This window comes from Capricornis sumatraensis, chromosome 4 (assembly GCF_032405125.1).
Source record: "Capricornis sumatraensis isolate serow.1 chromosome 4, serow.2, whole genome shotgun sequence".
Taxonomy (NCBI): Eukaryota; Metazoa; Chordata; class Mammalia; order Artiodactyla; family Bovidae; genus Capricornis; species Capricornis sumatraensis.
In genome coordinates, this window is record NC_091072.1 from 114,191,879 (window position 1) to 114,213,310 (window position 21,432).

The 21,432-nt window shown below is 36.6% G+C and overlaps 1 protein-coding gene and 1 pseudogene across 5 annotated transcripts in view; one reads left to right on the forward strand and one right to left on the reverse strand.

The window, feature by feature from the left end:
- The window catches only part of CRY1 (cryptochrome circadian regulator 1), an 89,134-nt gene that overhangs the window by 36,262 nt on the left and 31,440 nt on the right, over positions 1 to 21,432 (reverse strand). The gene's annotated exons all lie outside the window — the stretch shown is intronic.
- LOC138077976 (small ribosomal subunit protein eS8 pseudogene) lies at positions 3,617 to 6,592 on the forward strand (annotated as a pseudogene).

The window sequence follows — 21,432 nt, forward strand, 5'->3', positions numbered from 1 at the left end:
AGGGACATAATGTATCTCATCATAGAGAAACTTTCAGATTGTATGTTACATGATAGTTATCATATAAATCACCTTCTCCTCCTGAAGGATTTCAAATTAAGTATCTGTGTCTCATGCCTAACTACACAGTTAACTTTATCTGTGTTTTGGTTTCTGTATTTGGCAAACAAATTTCAATATGTGCCTTACACAGTTTGCTGAAAAGATCAGAAATAGGAGAAAATGACCTATAGAAATGTCTGTAACATCTGTTGAAAGGATTTGTTGTTGTTCAGTTGCTAAGTCACATCCAACTCTGTGACCCCATGGACAGTAGCATGCAAGGCTCTTCTGTCTACTATATCCTGGAGTTTGATCAAATTCAAAGGATTAAAAAGAGTATAAAATCACTAGTACTTGGTAGATATTCATTAAACAGAAGTTACAATTATTCTCCCTTGGGAAAAATTTATAGTTTTGAAAAAATAACATGTATTTTTATATATAAATAACTGGGCATGACAACAGATGACAATGAATTAGTTGGATGCCTACAAGTATATACACAATTGTCTCGACTCTTAACCTTCCCTGAATGTGAATTTGAACAAAGGTTTGATGAAAATCTTTTCCACAAGCAAAGCAAATGTGAATATGAATATATATACATACAGATACAGTGCAATTAAGACCATGAATCAACTAATCTCTAAGCATATAATTCTTCCTTGGTAACACCGTAAAATCTCCAATACTCTAAGTTCAAAGTATCAACTCATTGACAGGTAAGATTTCTTTTTAGTACTGAAGGAATAATGTTACTTCAAAGAATACTATATAAAGTCTAATCTTTCATTCTTGACCCTCATCAGGGAAGAGAGTGGGTTCTGCCAGAGTTCAGATTCAATGTATTCCAGATCATATCAATTTCAACCTTTATATATTACAAATGCATGTACCTAAGTACAGGAATCCAATGCTGAATGGACTGATTTAATACACTGAAATTATACACAGCTTGTAGGATCTCAGATCCTGGATCATGGATTAAACTTGGGCCATGACAGTGAAAGCCTGGACTCCTAACCACCAGGCCAACAGGGAACTCCTTATAAGGTACAGTTTAAATAGGAACATATTTTCAGACATTATTCAGTTTTGTGTGTTTACTGTTTTCTTGAAACCATATCCATTTGAAGGCTCAGTTAATAATGCTATTAACTACTGATACATGCACTGGGTTGATTTTTAAACAGGACAAATGTTAGTAAAACTCACTACAGCCTTTTGCATAATCATACTGCCTAAAAAGAAGAATAGTTCTGTTGATATTTAATTACTGAATACAATATGAATTGTAGCACTTCAGAATAAACTGAAGAGATGTTAGGTTAATAAAATATATTTCTTCACTTTAAATATTTTAAGGATTTCTTTAAAACCTCCAGTGATCACTACCTTATTGCTATTAGAAAAAATTACATGTTGGTGAGTTTCCTTATACCAGTTCCAAAAGATGATTTCAACATGAATCAACAGAAATAGTTTCTTAAAGTAGGTCATTGCTATAGCAACCAGTGGGCAGTTTGGTATACTCCCCATAACAATGACCTACTTTCCAGCCTGTGCTAGAACAGCTTTATATAACTTGAATTTCTTGTTCTGTCTAGAAAACAGTCTAAAAAAGGCAATAGTAAGATACAACATAATCCCATTCCTGCTAAAAACAAGGCATTATGAATTAACATGTATCATACCAAAATAAAGCCATCTGGTTCTGCACTTTAGTTTATAAAATATATCTTATCACATGCTCAACGATGAAAACTACACTTCGAATATCTCAATCAAAACAATTCACTGCTGACCCTAGAGAACTGATTTACAGAATATAAATTAAGATCATTAAAACCACATGCAAAATATCTTCTCTTTCTACTCTTTCTCCTCATGAAACAACAGTTAGATTTTTAAAAATAAAAGGGGCTGGATATATTAACTATAATAAAAGAAAAAATGGAGAGTCTCAGTCATTAAGAGTCTATGGTGTTTCATTAGAAACTTAAAAGTTATCAATATAAATAGTTATTTGTCTCTCCATAAATTGACTTAAGTTTACATATGCTTTTTTTCTGGTTTGTGACAAAATTTTAGTGTTCTTATCTAACTTTACTCAAATTATCAGAGTATTTGTGATGTATACTTTCCCTGAAGAAAGTAGTTTAATATTGAAAGAGGATTAAACATATACTTTAAAAGAAAATTTCTTATTTTGCCAGGCTCTAATGGTTCATAAATCCGTGTCTGATACCATGACACAATGTCATTTTTTATAACAAATATTTTTCACTGCCTCTTTTAAATTCTGAAATTCATAGAAAATATAACATCCTTATATACAATTTAAAAGCATTAATATAATGCTCCAATGTAACATATTAAGGAAGTTTAAGGAAAGTCATTTATATTTGAAACAGAAGTAACATTTACTTCCCGTAAGTAAATATCTGGGGATGAAACAAAAAGACAGTGAATTAACTGGATGCCTACACCTACATACAGAATCATTTAAAATTCAACAGCTACAAAAACAGAATGACACAGCTGTATTATCGGTGACTAAAACACCATGAACAGTACTGCCTTTGGTAACATGCTTTTCTGTAATGTTAAGCAAGACTTAGTAAAGTTCTTGACAAAGTTCAGTCTTCCCTGATTTACATGGGTGATAAATATATTTTAGGAGCACTCAATGCATATTAAAATTGTCTAAAAAATAACTAATGTTTACATGTAAAAATGAATTTAGGCTCTAGATTCTGAAGATTATGAATAAGTTTTTCACTCATATGAAACATCTAGTAGACTATTTGAAAGTTATGTGGGACTCAGGACAACTATTTATTTTGAGAGATTGTCCTGAGCACTGCAAGAAGTTTTCCATTCTTGACCTCTCCTCACTAATTCTACTAGGACCTTTCAAACACTGTCACCCCCCAAAATGCCCCAATAAACTCCTAAAAAATATCTTCTAATTAGTGACATTATTAATTATTCACATAATTTTATTGATCTGAGGAACACATGATAAATGATAGGAAATGCCAACACTTACGAAGCTTAAAATCTAGAAAACAAACCTGAAAATGTACACGATACATATGAATGTAACAGAACCTGTTATGGTAGAATGCAATATATAAGAGACATGTATAAATATCATTAATTTGCTTTGAAAAATCAGGAGGGAGAAATCACTTCTGCATATTTTTTTGAGATGGGGAGAAGTTGAGGCAAAAAATTCCAAGGTGATGGTAGAAAGAAGCCTTGAAGCATTAATTTGATTGTAATAGATGAAGACAGGAAGGAAGAATATTGGCTACAGAATTGTAACCTTCTTAAAGACCAAGTCTAGGCCTTTCTCACCAGTTTTAATTGGTCAGGGAAGGTCCCTAGGCCAAACCAAACTTCAAGAAGGTAGAAGCAATAAATTTTCTGTAAGTGAACAATAATATCTACCACAATATTCAAACCAACACTGATATATATGTATTCATACTTTTTAATGAAGGGTATACTGTAGCAGCACAGAAGAAATCAAACTGTGTATGGGGGCAGAGGAAAGGAGATAGGAGGCATGAGCAAGAAAACATCTGAGCAGAGTTTGGAATCAACAGGTGTTGATCATGAGGATCAGGTAGCAAAGAGCATTCAAAGCAGGGAAAACAGTATCCTTAAGTCAAGAAATTCAAAAGGGGACTACCACCTGGTAGTCCAGTGGCTAAGACTCTGCGTTCCCAATGCAAGGAAGCTGGGTTCCATCTCCGGATGGGGAACTATATCCCACACGCAGCAACTAAGACCCAGCACAACCAAATAAATAAATAAATATTTAAAAAAGAAATTCAAAAGAACTGTGTGTGTTTGGCTGAGGGATGGATGGGTAGTGAGCAACTGGGAGAACGTATCATACTTTCTAACACTAAACTACTTTCCCCCAACACAAGTGTTAACATTTCAAAAAATATTCAAAAACAATGTCAAAAGAAACCTACAAACTTCTGTCACTGACAGGACATTGGACCAAGATACTCTAACGGAAATAACTAACAAGTTAACAAAAATAAATAAAACTTTTAAACATAATTCACTGGACTGCCCCAAAAGTAAGGAGTCATAAATAGGTTAAGCAGAGTGCTAAGGACAGCTTTAGCCTTGAGGATTTCTACAGATTCCTGGAAACCTTGAACATAATCCAGGCTGAGGAGGACAGGAGATAAAGACCAGGCCCATTCGACTGAAAAAACTAATAAAAGACCCTCAATATTATGCCTGAGCTTTAAAGAGCTCCATGCACAGCTCAACTGTACAGTAGACATAAACCTTAATAGGGCAGACGAGGACAGGAAGGAAACTTGCCTGTCTCTACCTGGTTAGAGTAGAAAGAAAATAAAATCTCCCATTCCTGAATGGAAAGGTTAAACACAGTGATTTTACAGTGGAGAAAACTGGCAAACACTACCTTAACCACATGATCAGAGCAAACATCACCAGTGATAAGTCAGTAGGGTATCAGGTACATCTTGATACAATACGATGAGATATTTTTTTATGGTATTTTCCACAAAGCAGTAATCCCACTTTAAAGATGAGAAAAACATTAGATGAAACTAAACTGAGGCTGGCTATTCTATAAGACAGATGACTAAATCAAAAAGGTCATAAAAAACAAGGGACGCCTGAGGAACTGGCACAGAACAGAGGAGCCTAAGTGCAATGTGGTATTTTGGATGGAATCCTGGAACAGAAAAAGAACATTTTAGGAAATCTGAATATAGTCCAGAATTTAGCTAGTGCTATGATTTCTTAGTTTTGACAAAAATATGGTATTAATGTTAAGATGTTAATATCAGGGAAAACTGGGTACAGAGTAATCAGGAACTCTTTGTATTATATTTCCACATTTTCTACAAACCTAAAATTATTTATTTTATTTAAAAATTCTAGTGCATCCCCCCAAAGCATAACCTCACTGCAAATTCATGGGATTTAAATGGTACCAATCACCTCAAGCATATCATTGCATTTAATGCAGTCCCAGGTTGGTTATGATCTGAGATAATTGCTAAAAGAAAGTATAAATACTCTCTGGATTCTCAACTTCAACCAACACTTCATTTTCTACAGAAAAAGTTCTACCAAAATCAATCAACCAACCAACAAATCAATCATAAAATACATAAGGAAACAAGAATTTATTCCACAAGTTGCAGAATGAGGGGCCCAAATTTTACTGAGAATTTTCCAGAACCATTGAAAGATAGCAATTCAAGAAGTTCATGAATCTCATGCCTCTCTCTTCTCATGTAAGAAGAGAGGGACGTGGAGTTGGAGATGGGAGGTGACATGGAGAGAAGGGAAAAAAAAAATAGAAAAAAGAACAAGTAAAAATGAGCAGAGATACACAGATGGGGAGATGAGACAGTCAGAGAAAGATCCACATCTAGATATATCATATTGAAACCATGCAAAACAAAAGAAAAAGACATAAGACATAAGGCAGTCAGAGAACACTATACCCCATAAACAGAGACTATTTATTCAAGTATAAATGGAATACTCATGAAAATTGACCTGTACTAGGTCATAACACTATTAGCAAATTTAAAGGAACTGGTATCTAGCATACATTCTGAAATTAAAAAACACTTCCTCAAACAATTCATAGGACAAAGAGCATCACAATGGATTTCAGGAAATACCTAGAACAGACTGATAATGAGGAAAATATATCTAAAATGTACAGACTACAAAACAACAAAAAAAATGGTATATAAAGGCTTAAATGCTTATGTTAGAAAAAAAGGACTTGAAATTGAGTTAGGAAAACAGCAGAATAAATAAGTCCTAAAAAGAATTAACACAAAGAAGGAAATGATCTCTTTCCAGCCAGCACTGAGCAACAGGCATTTTTCTGGACAACTGACACAAGTGCCACAACACCAGAAGCAAGAAAGCCCTACAACAGGAAGCAGAAGTATGAGCTGAGAATCCCTGCTGCCAACACTAAGATTGATGCTGGCCTCATACACACAGTCCATGTGCAGGGAGGCAACAAGAAATACCATATCTTGAGGCTGGACATAGCGAAATTTTACTGAGGCTTGGAGTGTTGTATGTGCAAAGCAAGGATTAAAGATGTTGTTCACAGTGCATCCAACGATGAACTGGTCAGTACCAAGACCCTAGTGAAGAACTGCATCTTGCTCACTGACAGCACACTATTCTGAGAGAAGTAGGGATCCCACTAAGCATTGCCTCTGGGCTGCAAGAATGGAGCCAAGTGGACTCTCAAGGAAGAAGGGATTTTAAACAACAACAACAAAAAATGATCTAAGAAAATTCAGAAGAAATATGATGAAAACGAGAATGCCCAAATCACCAGTCTTCTGGCCAAGCAGATGACTATGTGCTAGACAGCAAGGAGCTGAACTTCCATCTGAAGAAAATCAAGGCCTGGAAAGGCAAACAAATCTTCCTCCATCATACCTTAGCTCAAGTAATAAAGGTGTTTATTGTTCTAAAAAAGAAGAAATGGGAAAGATGGAAATGATCAAAGAAAAATGAAATTTAGCAATTAGTGAAAAGAGAACACATATACAATAGAAACAAGCCAAAATTTATTGCTTGAAGAAACAATATTATAAATATCTGACAAGGTAAATGAAGGGAAAAAATGAGAGAAGGTGAAATAAACAATATTAAGAATAAAAAAGAAGAGGGACTTACCTGGTAACCCAGTGGTTAAGACTCTGCATTCCCAATCCAGGGAGCACAGGTTAAAAAAAAAAATTAAAATGAAGATATAATCTCAGATACTGTAGGGATTAAGTGGAAAATAAGACAGTATGAACAATTTTAAGGAAATAAATCTGAAAACTTTGATAAGGTGGATGAATTCCTTATTAAAAGTTACTCAGGAAGAAATTTAAAACTCACCAGAACTGACTCAAGAGCAAAAAAGAACATGAAATGGATCTCACAGCTATTAAAGAGATTGAATTTGTGGTTAAAAATCTTACATGAAAATCGTAAGAGTGAGTCAGTTATACAGATGAATTGTACCAAACATTCATAAAATAGACAGTTTTAATTTTATAGAAGATTGTAACCTCATACTGAGTACAGAAAAAAAGGAACACTCCTCAACTGACTTTATGAGATGAGATTTACTTGGATGCCAAAATCAGAACAGATGCAGAAGGAGAAACTATTAAAATTCAATTTCCATTTTGCCTTAACAAACCAGGACTAGAAGATAACCTCCTTAATGGTGAAAAGGGCATTTACAAAAAGTATAGAAAACATTCTATTTAATGGCAAAATGTTTAAAGTATTTCTTTCAGGACTAGGAAGAAGACAAGGATGCCTGCCACTGTTTCTATTCAACTTGGTACTAGCAGGACTAACAAATATAGTAAAAAGATCAAGAGATAAAAGGAAATGAAGAAACGAAAGCACAGTTATTTACAGATGGCATGAGAGTTGACACTATCAAATACAGAAAAAAAATACACAGAAAATTATTAGAATTAGTAATTAGAATTTAAAAGGGTCAAGATCACTCAATCTCTGGAATCAATTTATACTAATACAACCTATGTAACTTAAGCCTCCTTGATCTCAAAAATCACACAAAGCTATTTATAATCTAGAACTCGTACTCCTTGTCTATTTTTAGAAATCACAGCATTATGACTCTACCAGGTTAGGCCAAAATCAAGTATAAGATGTACTTCTAGGCTTTAAAGGATTTACATACAAATAAGTAAAATCTAACGCGTTCAAAAGCATGCTTTTCCAGATCTATGTGTAATGCATCTCAGTAGTCTGTCTTATTTGAAATTTCTCTCTCAGAAAAAGACTAGTTACATGTAAATTATATCTCAATAAAGCTGGGGAAAAAAGATTTAATAATATTTTTATTTTCATCTGTGGAAAATAAGGTTCGTGGTTATCAGAGAGGATAGAAGCACAATAAAGGCAAAGCGGCTCAACTGTATGGTGACTGTTTTCATGATGAGCAGGCTACAGTATACACATATACTGAATCATAACATACAAATGAAACTTCTGTGTTATAAACCAATTTACCTCAATAATAATTTTAAAAGATAGGAATCATTTAAAAGGTTTTGTGCAAACACTGGGACACAATATGATAACTTTTAGAATAATTTATTGGACTGATGGGTGGAAAATGAGTATCAGCAAAGGGCAGAAATAGGATGCCTACTGAGGAGACTACTATACTACTCTAGAGAAGAGATGATGGTGCCATGAATAGGAGTGGTAACAGTAAAAATGATAAGAGCAGTTGGTATCTGGGTAGATATTCAAGAAGTAATACAGCAAAGGAAGTGGATTGTTAAATCTGGAGTCTAAGACAGAAGTGAGATTGCAAGATATAAAACTGGAATTCATCAGCACATATATGGCAGCCATAAGGAGAAAGGAAAAGACCTGATAGAAGAAAAGGACCTTCACTTTGAATGGACAGAAGGACTGACAGGACAGAAAGAAGGTTGGAGAGACAGAAGAAAAAGAAGAGAAAGGACGGAATGAGGTCTGGATATACAGAGAGTGAAAGTGAAGTTGCTCAGTCGTGTCTGACTCTTTGCGACCCCATGGACTGTAGCCTATCAGGCTCCTCCGTCCATGGGATTTTCCAGGCAAGAGTGCTGGAGTGGACTGCCATTTCCTTCTCCGAAGCAGAGGATAAATATGTGAATCCCTAGAAGGAAATATGGGAAGAATGACTGATGGAAGAAAGGGAGGGAGAGAGGACAGATATATGGGATAAAGATGTAATAACACATGAGAGAAGTAAGGATACATGACAGAAAGAAGCAAGAGTATATGGGACAGAGAAGTAAAGACTGATGTGATAAAGAAGAAAGAATGAACATAGGATAGAGAAGAGGGAGAGATGGTAAAAGGGTCAAAAAAAAAAGGGGAGAAAAGATAACATGGAAATCAAACTGAAATTTGAGAATCCTAAGTCTGATGCAATTATCATGAACAAAAGGGGTTAATTTTATATAATTACTAATAAGTGAGTTATGAACCAGTCATAGACCTCAAACGCATCCCATTAATTTCATGGTTGAAAATAAGAAACGTCTCATCTTTAGAGATACTATATAACTACCTACAGAAGTTGTTCTATGCTTAGAGAGAGAACTATAAGTGAAACTAAATGAACCCAAAGTATTATCCTGTCATTTACTTGATAAACAGACTCATTTGGATTCATGTTAACTTTTATTCTCTTTAGAGATATTTGAGAGTTAATTACTATTAGTAATAAATGTGAAGTTGTATTCTGAGGTACATTCTTTCATTCATACAACCAACATCTGGGTATCTACACAGAACACAATAAATTCAGGATTCCAGTTCTTGGAGTCTCCAAGTTCAATGAGGGAATAAGATATGCACATTTATTATTCTATTAATACATCGTATTATTAAAGTCCCTAACATTAAAGGACATATAAAAGGAAAGCAATTATGCTGAAGATCTCTACAACTTTACAAAGACATAACTGATCTGGATCTACAGTATCTATCACAGCACTCTGTGACAGAAGTTTTACTCAGTCTTTCTTGAAATATATTTTAACTTCTGAGGTTAATTTAAACTAGTATGGTTATGTAATATGTCTCCCTAATCCCCAAATCACAAAGGTACTTGAAATCTAAGACTTTTACTATTCCATGTGTATTTTTAGAAACCAGAACATTCTAACCCTATGACGGTAGGACAAAAATCATATTGAAAATCTACTTCTAGGCTTTAGAGGATTAAAATGGAACTAAATAAAATTTGTGTAACACATGTACAAAAGCAAATGACAGCATTACATGTATTGGTTTTCTGATAGTCCTACCAGAAAATTCTCTTCTAATAATGCTAGTTTCCTCTAGACATTAAGTCAAGATTTTTAGAGGTTTTCATGCTGGTAGTACTATGAAAAAGAAGAGGGAAAAAAGTGCCAGAGAAGGAAAAAACGCTATAAAAGATGAAACAAGTACTCAAATGTTGCTTTCCAAATATCCTTCTCCAATAAGAAGAACCAGGATTCCACAGAGTGGTGGTTGATTTCAGAACAGAGCAAAAAAATATAAAAGATGAGAGGAGCATCTCATGGTGCCAGAAAGTAAGAAAGTGCTAAAGGAAAATAAGATGAGTGCATGTCTAAAAATAAGATGGATATCAAAGGTGGACCAATTAAAAAAAAAAAACAGCAATGGTAATAGATTATAACCCAAAGAACAAAACAAACATAAATCTAAAAATTTATAAATCTACAAATTTCATTATTGAATAATGAATTATGTGGAGGGAGAAGGAACACGTCTTCAATTACAGAAGAAATCCAACTAATAAATATGGAAGGGATGAAAAAAATCACGATTGGAATAGCACTTAATAATTGCTTCAATCAAGCAAGAGCCACCGATGAATATAAAAATTAGTATCTGAAATAAGAAGAAGAAAAAGAATATTAATATAGCCTCTGGTGGCTCAGATGATAAAGAAATCTGCCTGCAGCGTAGGAGATCTGGGTTTGATCCCTGGGTTAGAAGATCTTCTGGAGAGGGAATAGTACCCACTCTAGTATTCTTGCCTGGAGAATTTCATGGACAGAGGAGCCTGGCAGGCTACACTCCATGGGGTCACAAAGAGTTGGACACAACTGAGCAACTAACACTTTCACTTTTCATATAACCTCAAAATATCTCTCCCAAAATATTTATTAATTACAAAGGAAAAAAATAGTAATCTTACAATGGAGAAACCCAGCAGACACTCTCTTAGCCAATGATCAATGGTAATATCACCAATAATAATACACATTGATACCATGTCTCCTGTCATATGAGAAAGCCACATCACTTGTGGTATTTTTCAAAAATGCAAAGCCTCAAGCACAAGAAAACATAAGTCCAAATTGAGGGACATCCTACAAAATGCCTAATTAGTACTTTTAAAACTCTTAAGGTCTTGAAAGACAAGGAAAGACCAAGATATTGTTACCAGCCAGAAGAAAATAAGGAGACATGCAATGGAGAATTCTAGACTGGACATTGAAACAGAAAAAGATGTCAGTGGAAAAATTGTGAAATTCATATAAAGTCTGTAGTTTCATTAACAGCACCGTACAAATGCTAATTTCCTACTTCTGATTAACTATGCTGGTGCTGCTAAGTCGCTTCAGTTGTGTCCAACTCTGTGCGACCCCAGAGACCGCAGCCCACCAGGCTCCCCCATCCCTGGAATTCTCCAGGCAAGAACACTGGAGTGGGTTGCCATTTCCTTCTCCAATGCATGAAAGTGAAAAATCAAAGTGAAGTCGTTCAGTCGTGTCTGACTCTTAGCAACCCCATGGACTGCAGCCTACCAGGCTCCTCTGTCCATGGGATTTTCCAGGCAAGAGTACTGGAGTAGGTAGCTGTTCCCTTCTCCAGGGTATCTATCTTCCCAACCCAGGGATCGAACCCAGGTCTCCTGCATTGCAGGCGGATTCTTCACCAGCTGAGCCACCAGGGAAGCTCAAGAATACTGGAGTGGGCAGTCTATCCCTTCTCCAGTGGGTCTACCTGACCCAGGAATCGAACCAGGGTCTCCTGCATTGTAGGTGGATTCTTGACCAGCTAAGATACCAGGGAAGCCATTTACATAAGCATTATGTAACTATACTATTAGTTACTGATTAACCTAGTTACTGATTAACTTAGTTACTGATACTGATTAACTATACTATGACTATATAAGATATTAACATTAAGAGATGCTGGGTGAAGGGTACACAATAACTATTATTTTTGCAATTCTTAAATAAGCCTAAAATTATTTCAAAATAAAACAAAAAAACAGATCATTGAGAGTACTACATCCTGAAATAAACAGGTTTGGAAAGTTCCTTCCTACATGAATATTACTTTCACATCTCTACCAGTGGTGGTTGGATGGCATCACCAACTGAATGGGCTTAAGTTGAGTAAACTCCAGGAGACAATGAAGGATAGGGAAGCCTGGCCTGCTGCAGTCCATGGGGTCACAAAGAGTTGGACAAGACTTAGCAACTGAACAACAACAGGTAGTAACCACTTACAGTAGGGAATGCCAAGTATGGGGGAAAGGATGGATGTTTTATGTGCTGATTGATAAGATTTCATTAATAAGGCAATACTCAGCAAGGTTCTGAAATGAGACTACACGAAAGCCTTTGACTATTTAGATCACAACAAACTGGAAAATTCAAAGAGATGGGAATACCAGACCACCTGATCTGCCTCCTGAGAAATGTGTATGCAGGTCAACAAGCAACAGTTAGAACCGGACATGGAACAATGGACGGGTTCAAAATTGGGAAAGGAGTACGTCAAGGCTATATGTTGTCACCTTGCTTATTTAACTTCTATGCAGAGTACATCACGGGAAATGTCAAGCTGGATGAAGCACAAACTGGAATCAAGACTGCCAGGAGAAATATCAATAATCTCAGATATGCAGATGACACCAACCTTATGGCAGAAAGCAAAAAGAAACCAAAGAGCCTCTTGATGAAGCTGCAAGAGAAGAGTGAAAAAGCTGGCTTAAAACTCAACATTCAAAAAACAAAGATCATGGCATCTGGTCCCATCACTTATCGGCAAATAGAAGGGGAAACAACGAAAACAGTGAGAGACTATTATCTTGGGCTCCAAAATCACTGCAGATGGTAACTGCAGCTATGAAATTAAAAGACGCTTGCTCCTTGGAAGAAAAGCTATGACCAACCTAGACAGCATATTAAAAAGTAGAGACATTACTTTGCCAACAAAGATCCGTCTAGTCAAAGTGATGGTTTTTTCAGTAGTCATGTATGGCTGTGATAGCTGGACCATAAAGAAGGCTGAATGCCGAAGAATTGATGCTTTTGAGCTGTGGTGTTGGAGAAGATGCTTGAGAGTCCCTTGGACTGCAAAGAGATCAAACCAGTTAATCTTAAAGGAAATCAACCCTGAATATTCATTGGAAGGACTGATGCTGAAGCTGAAGCTCCAATACTTCAGCCACCTGATGCAAAGAGCCAACTCATTAGAAAAGATCCTGATGCTGAGAGAGACTGAAGGAAGGAAATGGGGGTGATGGAGGATAAGATGATTGGATGGCATCACTGGCTCAATGGATATGAGTTTGAGCAAACTCCCGAAGATAGTGAACGACAGGGAAGCCTGGCCTGCTGCAGTCCATGGGATTGCAAAGAGTTGGACATGAGTGAACAACAACAGCAAAGCCAAGAGGGTACTGGGGAAGAGCAACAGCCTAGAGATTTAATAGCATGTTTGAGGAATAGCAAGATGGTCAGTATGGTTGCCGCTCAGGGAGGAATAGGAAGAAGACAAAGAATAGATAAGGTGAGCAAATTATTTAAGGCCTCGTTGATGCTTTTGAACTGTGTTGTTGGAGAAGATTCTCGAGAGTCCCTTGGACTGCAAGGAGATCCAACCAGTCCATCCTAAAGGTGATCAGTCCTGGGTGTTGATTGGAAGGATTGATGTTGAAGCTGAAACTCCAATACTTTGGCCACCTGATGCGAAGAGATGACTCATTTGCAAAGACTCTGATGCTGGGAAAGATTGAGAGCAGGAGGAGAAGGGGACGACAGAGGATGAGATGGTTGGATGGCATCACCGACTCAATGGACATGGGTTTGGGTGGACTCTGGGAGTTGGTGATACAGGGAGGCCTGGCGTGCTGCGGTTCATGGGGTCACGAAGAGTCAGACATGACTGAGCGACTGAACTGAACTGGACACTGTAAGAGTTTTCTTTGCCTTTTGCACCAAGATAAATGGAAAGGGACTGGAAAGTTAAGAGAACAATAGCAACACGAAGGTTTTACAGGGTAATTCTGACAATCAGATGAAGAACTGGGCTAAGAGATCAATTAAGAAATTAAAGCAGTTATCCAGGTAAGAGATAATGATGGCTTAGGTTAAGCTGTAATAATGACGGGAATGAGAAATGACTAGATTCTGGATATATTTTTAAGGTATAACCTATAGAATCACACGAAAAATGTGAGATATGAGATAGAGAGCAAAGCTGGTTTCAAATTAAGGGCACATGACAGGATAAAATTTCTTTTTGTTAAGATGGGAGAATACAGGACAAGGTGCTTTAGGGATTTTGTTTTATTCTGTTTGTTTTAAAAGTTGGGAACAAACTTTCCAGTTTTAATTTGTATTCATATTCATTATTTTCTTCCTTTCACCTTCTTGTAGTTTATTTTTTCTAATTTTTTTTCAACTTCTTGGAAAGGAATACTTCTGTCTCAGATTTTTGTCTTTCTTCTTTTCAACCTTATGCTTTTGGGGCCATAAATGTCTTTAGCTGTATTTCACAAATTTTGATATGTCATTGTCATTTAGTCCAAAATATTTTAAAATTTCCACTGTAATTTCTATTTTATTATTTGTAAGAATATTGTTTAACTATTGGTATTTGGGGATTTTTTGTTAGTAATTCTGAACTTATCTCATTGTGATTAAAGAACATACCCTCTGTTATTTCAATGTTGTGAAATATTAGACTTGCTTTATGACCCAGGATACAATTAATTTTGTTAATCTTTCAATGTACTCTTGAAAAGAATATGTATACTGTAGGTGTTGGATAAAATGCTCTACTTATGTGAATTCAAAGTTGTTAATCATATTGTTCCAATCCTTTAAACTACTGATTTCTGGTCTGCCTATTCCACTAGTTATTTAAAGAAGTATATATTTTTCTCTGTGACTCTAAATTTTTCTATTTCTCCTTTTAGTTATATCAATATTGGCTTTCTGTATTTTGAAACTATATTTTACACATACAAATTGAGAACTGCTATGTCTTTCTGAAGAACTATCCATTTTAAGGACTTGGATATTTCCTTCTTTATCTTTAATAAAGCTTCTTGCTTTAAACTCTATCTGATATTACTAAAGTGATACTAGCTTTCTATTAGCATTTGCATGGTATATGTTTTCCCATGGTTTTACTTCAGCTCATCTTTCAGTTCTGTTCAGTTGCTCAGTTGTGCCCGACTTTTTGTAATAGAATGGACTGCAGCACGCCAGGCCTCCCTATCCATCACCAGCTGCCAGAGTTTACTCAAACTCAAGTCCATTGAGTTGGTGATGTCATCCAGCCATCTCATCCTCTGTCGTCCCATTCTCCTCCTGCCCTCAATCTTTCCCAGCATCAGGGTCTTTTCAAATAAGTCAGCTCTTCATATTAGGTGGCCAAAGTATTGGAGTTTCAGCTTCAACATCAGTCCTTCCAATCAATAGCCAGGACTGATCTCCTTTAGGATGGACTGGTTGGATCTCCTTGAAGTCCAAGGAACTCTCAAGAGTCTTCTCCAATACCACAGTTCGAAAGCATCAATTCTTCAGCACTCAGCTTTCTCTATAGTCCAACTCTCACATCCATACATGACTACTGGAAAACCATAGCCTTGACTAGACAGACCTTTGTTGGCAAAGTAATGTCTCTGCTTTTTAATATGCTGTCTAGATTGGTCATAACTTTTCTTCCAACGAGTAAGCATCTTTTAATTTCATGGCTGTAATCACCATCTGCAGTGATTTTGGAACCAAGAAAAATAAAGTCTGACACTGTATCCACTGTTTCTCCATCTATTTGCCGATAAGTGATGGACCAGATGCCATGAACTTTGTTTTTTGAATGTTAAGCTTTAAGCCAACATTTCACTCTCTTCTTTCACTTTCATCAAGAGGCTCTTTAGTTCCTCTTCACTTTCTGCCATAAGGGTGGTGTCATCTGCATATCTGAGCTTATTGATATTTCTCCCGGCAATCTTGATTCCAGCTTGTTCTTCCTCCAGCCCAGCGTTTCTCATGATGTACTCTGCATAGAAGTTAAATAAGCAGGGTGACAGTATACAGCCTTGACGTACTCCTTTTCCTATCTGGAACCAGTCTTTTTTTCCATGTCCAGTTCTAACTGTTGCTCCCTGACCTGCATATAGGTTTCTCAAGAGGCAGGCCAGGTGGTCTGGTATTCCCATCTCTTTCAGAATTTTCCACAGTTGATTGTGATCCACACAGTCAAAGGCTTTGGCATAGTCAATAAAGCAGAAATAGATGTTTTTCTGGAACTCTCTTGCTTTTTCGATGATCCAGTGGATACTGGCAATTTGATCTCTAGTTCCTCTGCCTTTTTTAAAACCAGCTTGAACATCTGGAAGTTCATGGTTCACGTATTGTTGAAGTCTGGCTTGGAGAATTTTGAGCATTACTTTGCTAGCGTGTGAGATGAGTGTAATTGTGCAGTAGTTTGAGCATTCTTTGGCATTGCCTTTCTTAGGGATTGGAATGAAAACGGACCTTTTCTAGTCCTGTGGCCACTGCTGAGTTTTCCAAATTTTCTGGTATATTGAGTACAGCACTTCCACAGCCTCATCTTTTAGGATTTGAAATAGCTCCACTGGAAGCTATTTCTTAATCTTAATCAGCTCGTCAGCTCATCTTAATCATATTTTAAATTTTTATTTTATGAAATTTATAGATTTTTAATATCTTATTTATATTTTGTTTAAATAAATATATAAAATAAATATAATTTTATTTTTATGTATTATATATATAACATATACTATTATATATTATATTAATCACAGTTAGAATTGGACGTGAAACAAGAGACTGGTTTAAAATAGGAAAAGGAGTATATCAAGGCTGTATATTGTCACCCTGCTTATTTAACTTCTATGCAGAGTACATCATGAGAAACGCTGGACTGGAAGAAACACAAGCTGGAATCAAGATTGCTGGGAGAAATATCAATAATTTCAGATATGCAGGTGACACCACCCTTATGGCAGAAAGTGAAGAGGAACTAAAAAGCCTCCTGATGAAAGTGAAAGTAGAGAGTGAAAGACTTGGCTTAAGGCTCAACATTCAGAAAACGAAGATCATGGCATCTGGTCCCATCACTTCATGGCAGATAGATGGGGAAACAGTGGAAACAGTGTCAGACTTTATTTCTTTGGGCTCCAAAATCACTGCAGATGGTGACTGCAGCCATGAAATAAAAAGACGCTTACTCCTTGGAAGAAAAGTTATGACCAACCTAGATAGCATATTCAAAAGCAGAGATATTACTTTGCCAACTAAGGTCCGTCTAGTCAAGGCTATGGTTTTTCCAGTGGTCATGTATGGATGTGAGAGTTGGACTGTGAAGAAGGCTGAATGCCGAAGAATTGATGCTTTTGAACTGTGGTGCTGGAGAAGATGCTTGAGAGTCCCTTGGACTGCAAGGAGATCCAACCACTCCTTTCTGAAGGAGATCAGCCCTGGGATTTCTTTGGAAGGAATGATGCTAACGCTCAAACTCCAGTACTTTGGCCACCTCATGCAAAGAGCTGACTCACTGGAAAAGACCCTGATGCTGGGAGGGACTGGGGCCAGGAGGAGAAGGGGACGACAGAGGATGAGATGGCTGGATGGCATCACCGACTCGATGGACGTGAGTCTGAGTGAACTCTGGGAGTTGGTGATGGGCAGGGAGGCTTGGCGTGCTGCGATTCATGGGGTTGCAAAGAGTCCGACACCACTGAGTGACTGAACTGAACTGATTATGTGTTAATTACAGATTAACACAAGGGAAAAATGGACAAGAGACCTGAACAAGCACTTTGTGAAAGACAGTATCCAATGACTACTAACAACATGAAAAAAACACTGAACTTCTTTGGTAATCACAAAGTGAAAATTAAAGCTATAATGAAATAACACTTCACATCCATCAGAATGATTGAAAAGAAAAAGACTAACAATAACAAGTGTTGATAAGAGTATAGGTCATCTCAAGACTCCCATGAACTGCTGGCAGGAATGTGAATGACATAACCACTTAGGAAAATTCGCACTAACAGTGAAGAAATGCCTACCCTATGACTCAGCAGTGCCACTCCTATGCATATATCCTCCCAGAATGTGTAGACATATTTACTGGGAGATGTACAAAAATGTTCTCTGTAGCTTTTTTCATAATGGTTCATCTGGAGAAAAATGGATGAGTTATGATGTTCATAAAAGGAACTTGATGGAATTCAACGACTAATCTATGGAAAATAAACAGTGATTAAAAGAAACAGTTGGATCCTTCATACTTACTTTCCATTATCATATTTTTTAATGGATAGGAAGCTCTTACTGAAAGTTTAGGGTAGTGGTAGGAAATGACACTACAAGACAGGTAACAATTAAGTTGAATATAGTAAGTCCCCTACATACCAAACAACTTCCATTCTGAGAACATGTTCATAAGTACAGGTTGTTCATCCAATCTGTTCATAAGTTCCACAAAATTAGCCTAGGTACCCAACTAATGGGGCTTCCCAGGTGGCACTAGTGGTAAAGAACCTGCCTGCCTTTGCAGCAGATGCAAGAGATGCAGGTTTGACCCCTGGGTCGGGGAAAATCCACTGGAGGAGGACATGACGACCCACTTCAGTGTTCTTTACTGGAGAATCCAATGGACAGAAGAACCTGGCAGGCTACAGTCACTAGGGATGCAAAGAGATGGACATGCCTGAAGCAACTAAGCACGCATGCACCCAACTAATACAATCAGCTATCTAGTATTGTAATACTTATAATACTTTTTACATTAATAATGAACTAAAACAAACATATAAAAAATAAAATGTTTTTAATCTTACAATACAGTATCTTGAAAAGTACAATAGAACCAGCTACATTACTGCTGCTTTTATGCTTGCTTCCAGACATCCTGGGCTTGAAATAATGATACTGCACTACTGCACTCTATACAGTAGTATAAAGTACACAAAAGCACAACCACTTCTAGAGGATGCATGCACATGATAATGGGCATCAGACACGTGAACCAACTTACAGAACTGGACACACAAACACACATTCACATCTGTGAAAGTTTACAGCTTAAAGGTTTGTATACAGGGGACTTACTATATTAGACAACTTTACCCTGTATGTCTTCTTTGGAAAAATTTCTATTCAGGTTTTTTACCCACTTTTTGACTGTATTGGTAACTTCTCCAATATTGAGTTGTACAATGTGTTTTTATATTTTAGATGTTAACGACTCATTAGTCACATCATTTGACATATTTTCTCCATCTATAATCTGCCTTCTCATTTTGTCAATGGTTTCCTTTGTTGTGCAAAAGCTTTTAAGTTTGATTAAGCCTCATTTGTTTATTTTTGCTTGATTTCTTTTACCTTGGGAGACTGATTCTTAAAAATATTTTTATGATTTATGTCAGAGAATGTTTCCCCTATATTCTCTTTTAGGAGTTTCATGGTTGTCATGTCTTATATTTAGGTCTTTAAACCATTTTGACTTTATTTTTGTATATGGTACTAGAGAATGTTCTAATTTCATTGATTTACATGCAGTTATCTAGCATTCCCAATACCATTTACTGAAGAGATTGTCTTTTCTCCATTGAATATCTTGCCTCCTTTGTCATAGATTAATTGACTGTAGGTGTGTGGGTTTATTTCTGAGCTCTCTATTCTAGCCTGTTGAACCATATGTCTGTTTTTGTACCAATACCATATTGTTTTGATTGCTGCTGTTTTGTAGTATAGTCAGGACTCTGGGAGGGTTATGTCTCCAACTTTGTTCTTTTTCCTCAGGACTGCTTTGACAATTTTAGGTCATTTAGGTTCCATTTAGGTCATATAAATTTTAGGATCATTTGTTCTAGTTATGAAAAATGTCATGGGTATTTTGATAGAGCTTGCATTAACTCTGTAGATTGCTTTGGGTAGTATGACCATTTTAATAATACTAATTCTTTCCAACCAGTCCATTCTAAAGGAGATCAGCCCTGGGATTTCTTCGGAAGGAATGATGCTAAAGCTGAAACTCCAGTACTTTGGCCACCTCATGCGAAGAGTTGACTCATTGGAAAAGACCCTGATGCTGGGAGGGACTGGGGGCAGGAGAAGAAGGGGACGACAGAGGATTAGATGGCTGGATGGCATCACCGACTCCATAGACATGAGTTTGAGTGAACTCTGGGAGTTGGTGATGGACAGGGAGGCCTGGTGTGCTGTGATTCATGGGGTCGCAAAGAGTTGGACACGACTGAGCAAATTGAACTGAACTGAATTCTTTCAAGAGGATGGGATATCTTTCCATTTCTTTGAATCATCTTCAATTTCCTTTATCAATGTTTTACAGTTTTCAGTGTATAGATCTTTTACCTCCTTGGTTACATTTATTCCTAGGTATTTTAAATTTTTGATGTGATTTTGAATCTTTTACACTCTTTTTTTGATATTTCATTGCCAGTGTAAAAAGAAATAAAATGGATTTCTGTATATTAATATTATATATTGCTATCTTGGTGAATTCATTTATTAGTTCTAATAGATTTTGTCTGGAGACTTTATGGCTTTCCATATTATGTACCACGTCATCCACAAATGCTGACAGTTTTACCTCTTCCCTTCCAATTTTGAGTATCTTTTATATCTTTTTCTTGTTTAATTGTGGCTAGGATTTCCAATATTATGTGGAATAAAAGTGGTGAGGGTGACCATCCTCATCTTATTCCTAAAGTTAGTGGGAAGTCTTTCAGTTTTTCACCATTGAGAATTATGTTCAGTTCAGTCACTCAGTCATGGCTGACTCTGCGACCCCATGGACTGCAGCACGCCAGGCTTCCCTGTCCATCACCAGCTCCCAGAGCTTACTCAAACTCATGTCCATCGAATCGGTGATGCCATCCAACCATCTCAACCTTTGCCGTCCCCTTCTCCTCCTGCCTTCAATCTTTCCAGCATCAGGGTCTTTTCCAATGAGTCAGTCCTTTGCATCAGATGGCCAAAGTATTGGAATTTCAGTTTTAGCATCAGCCCTTCCAGCAAATATTCAGGACTGATTTCCTTTACAATTGACTGGTTGGATCTCCTTGCAGTCCGAGAGACTCTCAAGAGTCTTTTCCAACACCACAGTTCAAAAGCATGAATTCTTCGGCACTCAGCTTTCTTTATAGTCCAACTCTTACATCCATACATGACTAACGGAATTATGAGTTGAGAATTATGTTAACTATGGATTTGTCATGAATTGCTTTTATTATGTTGAGATAAGTTCCCTCTATAACCACTCTGATGACAATGTTTATAAGTGGACACTGAACTTGGTCAAATGCTTTCTCTACACCTATTAAGATGATCATGTGGTTTTTTATTTTTCCTTTTGTTAATGTGGTATATCACATTGATTGATTTGGATATACAGAACTATTCTTGTGCAAATGGAATAAATCCAACTTGATCATGTATTTATTGTTGGACTCAGTTTGCAAATATTTTGTTAAGAGTTTTC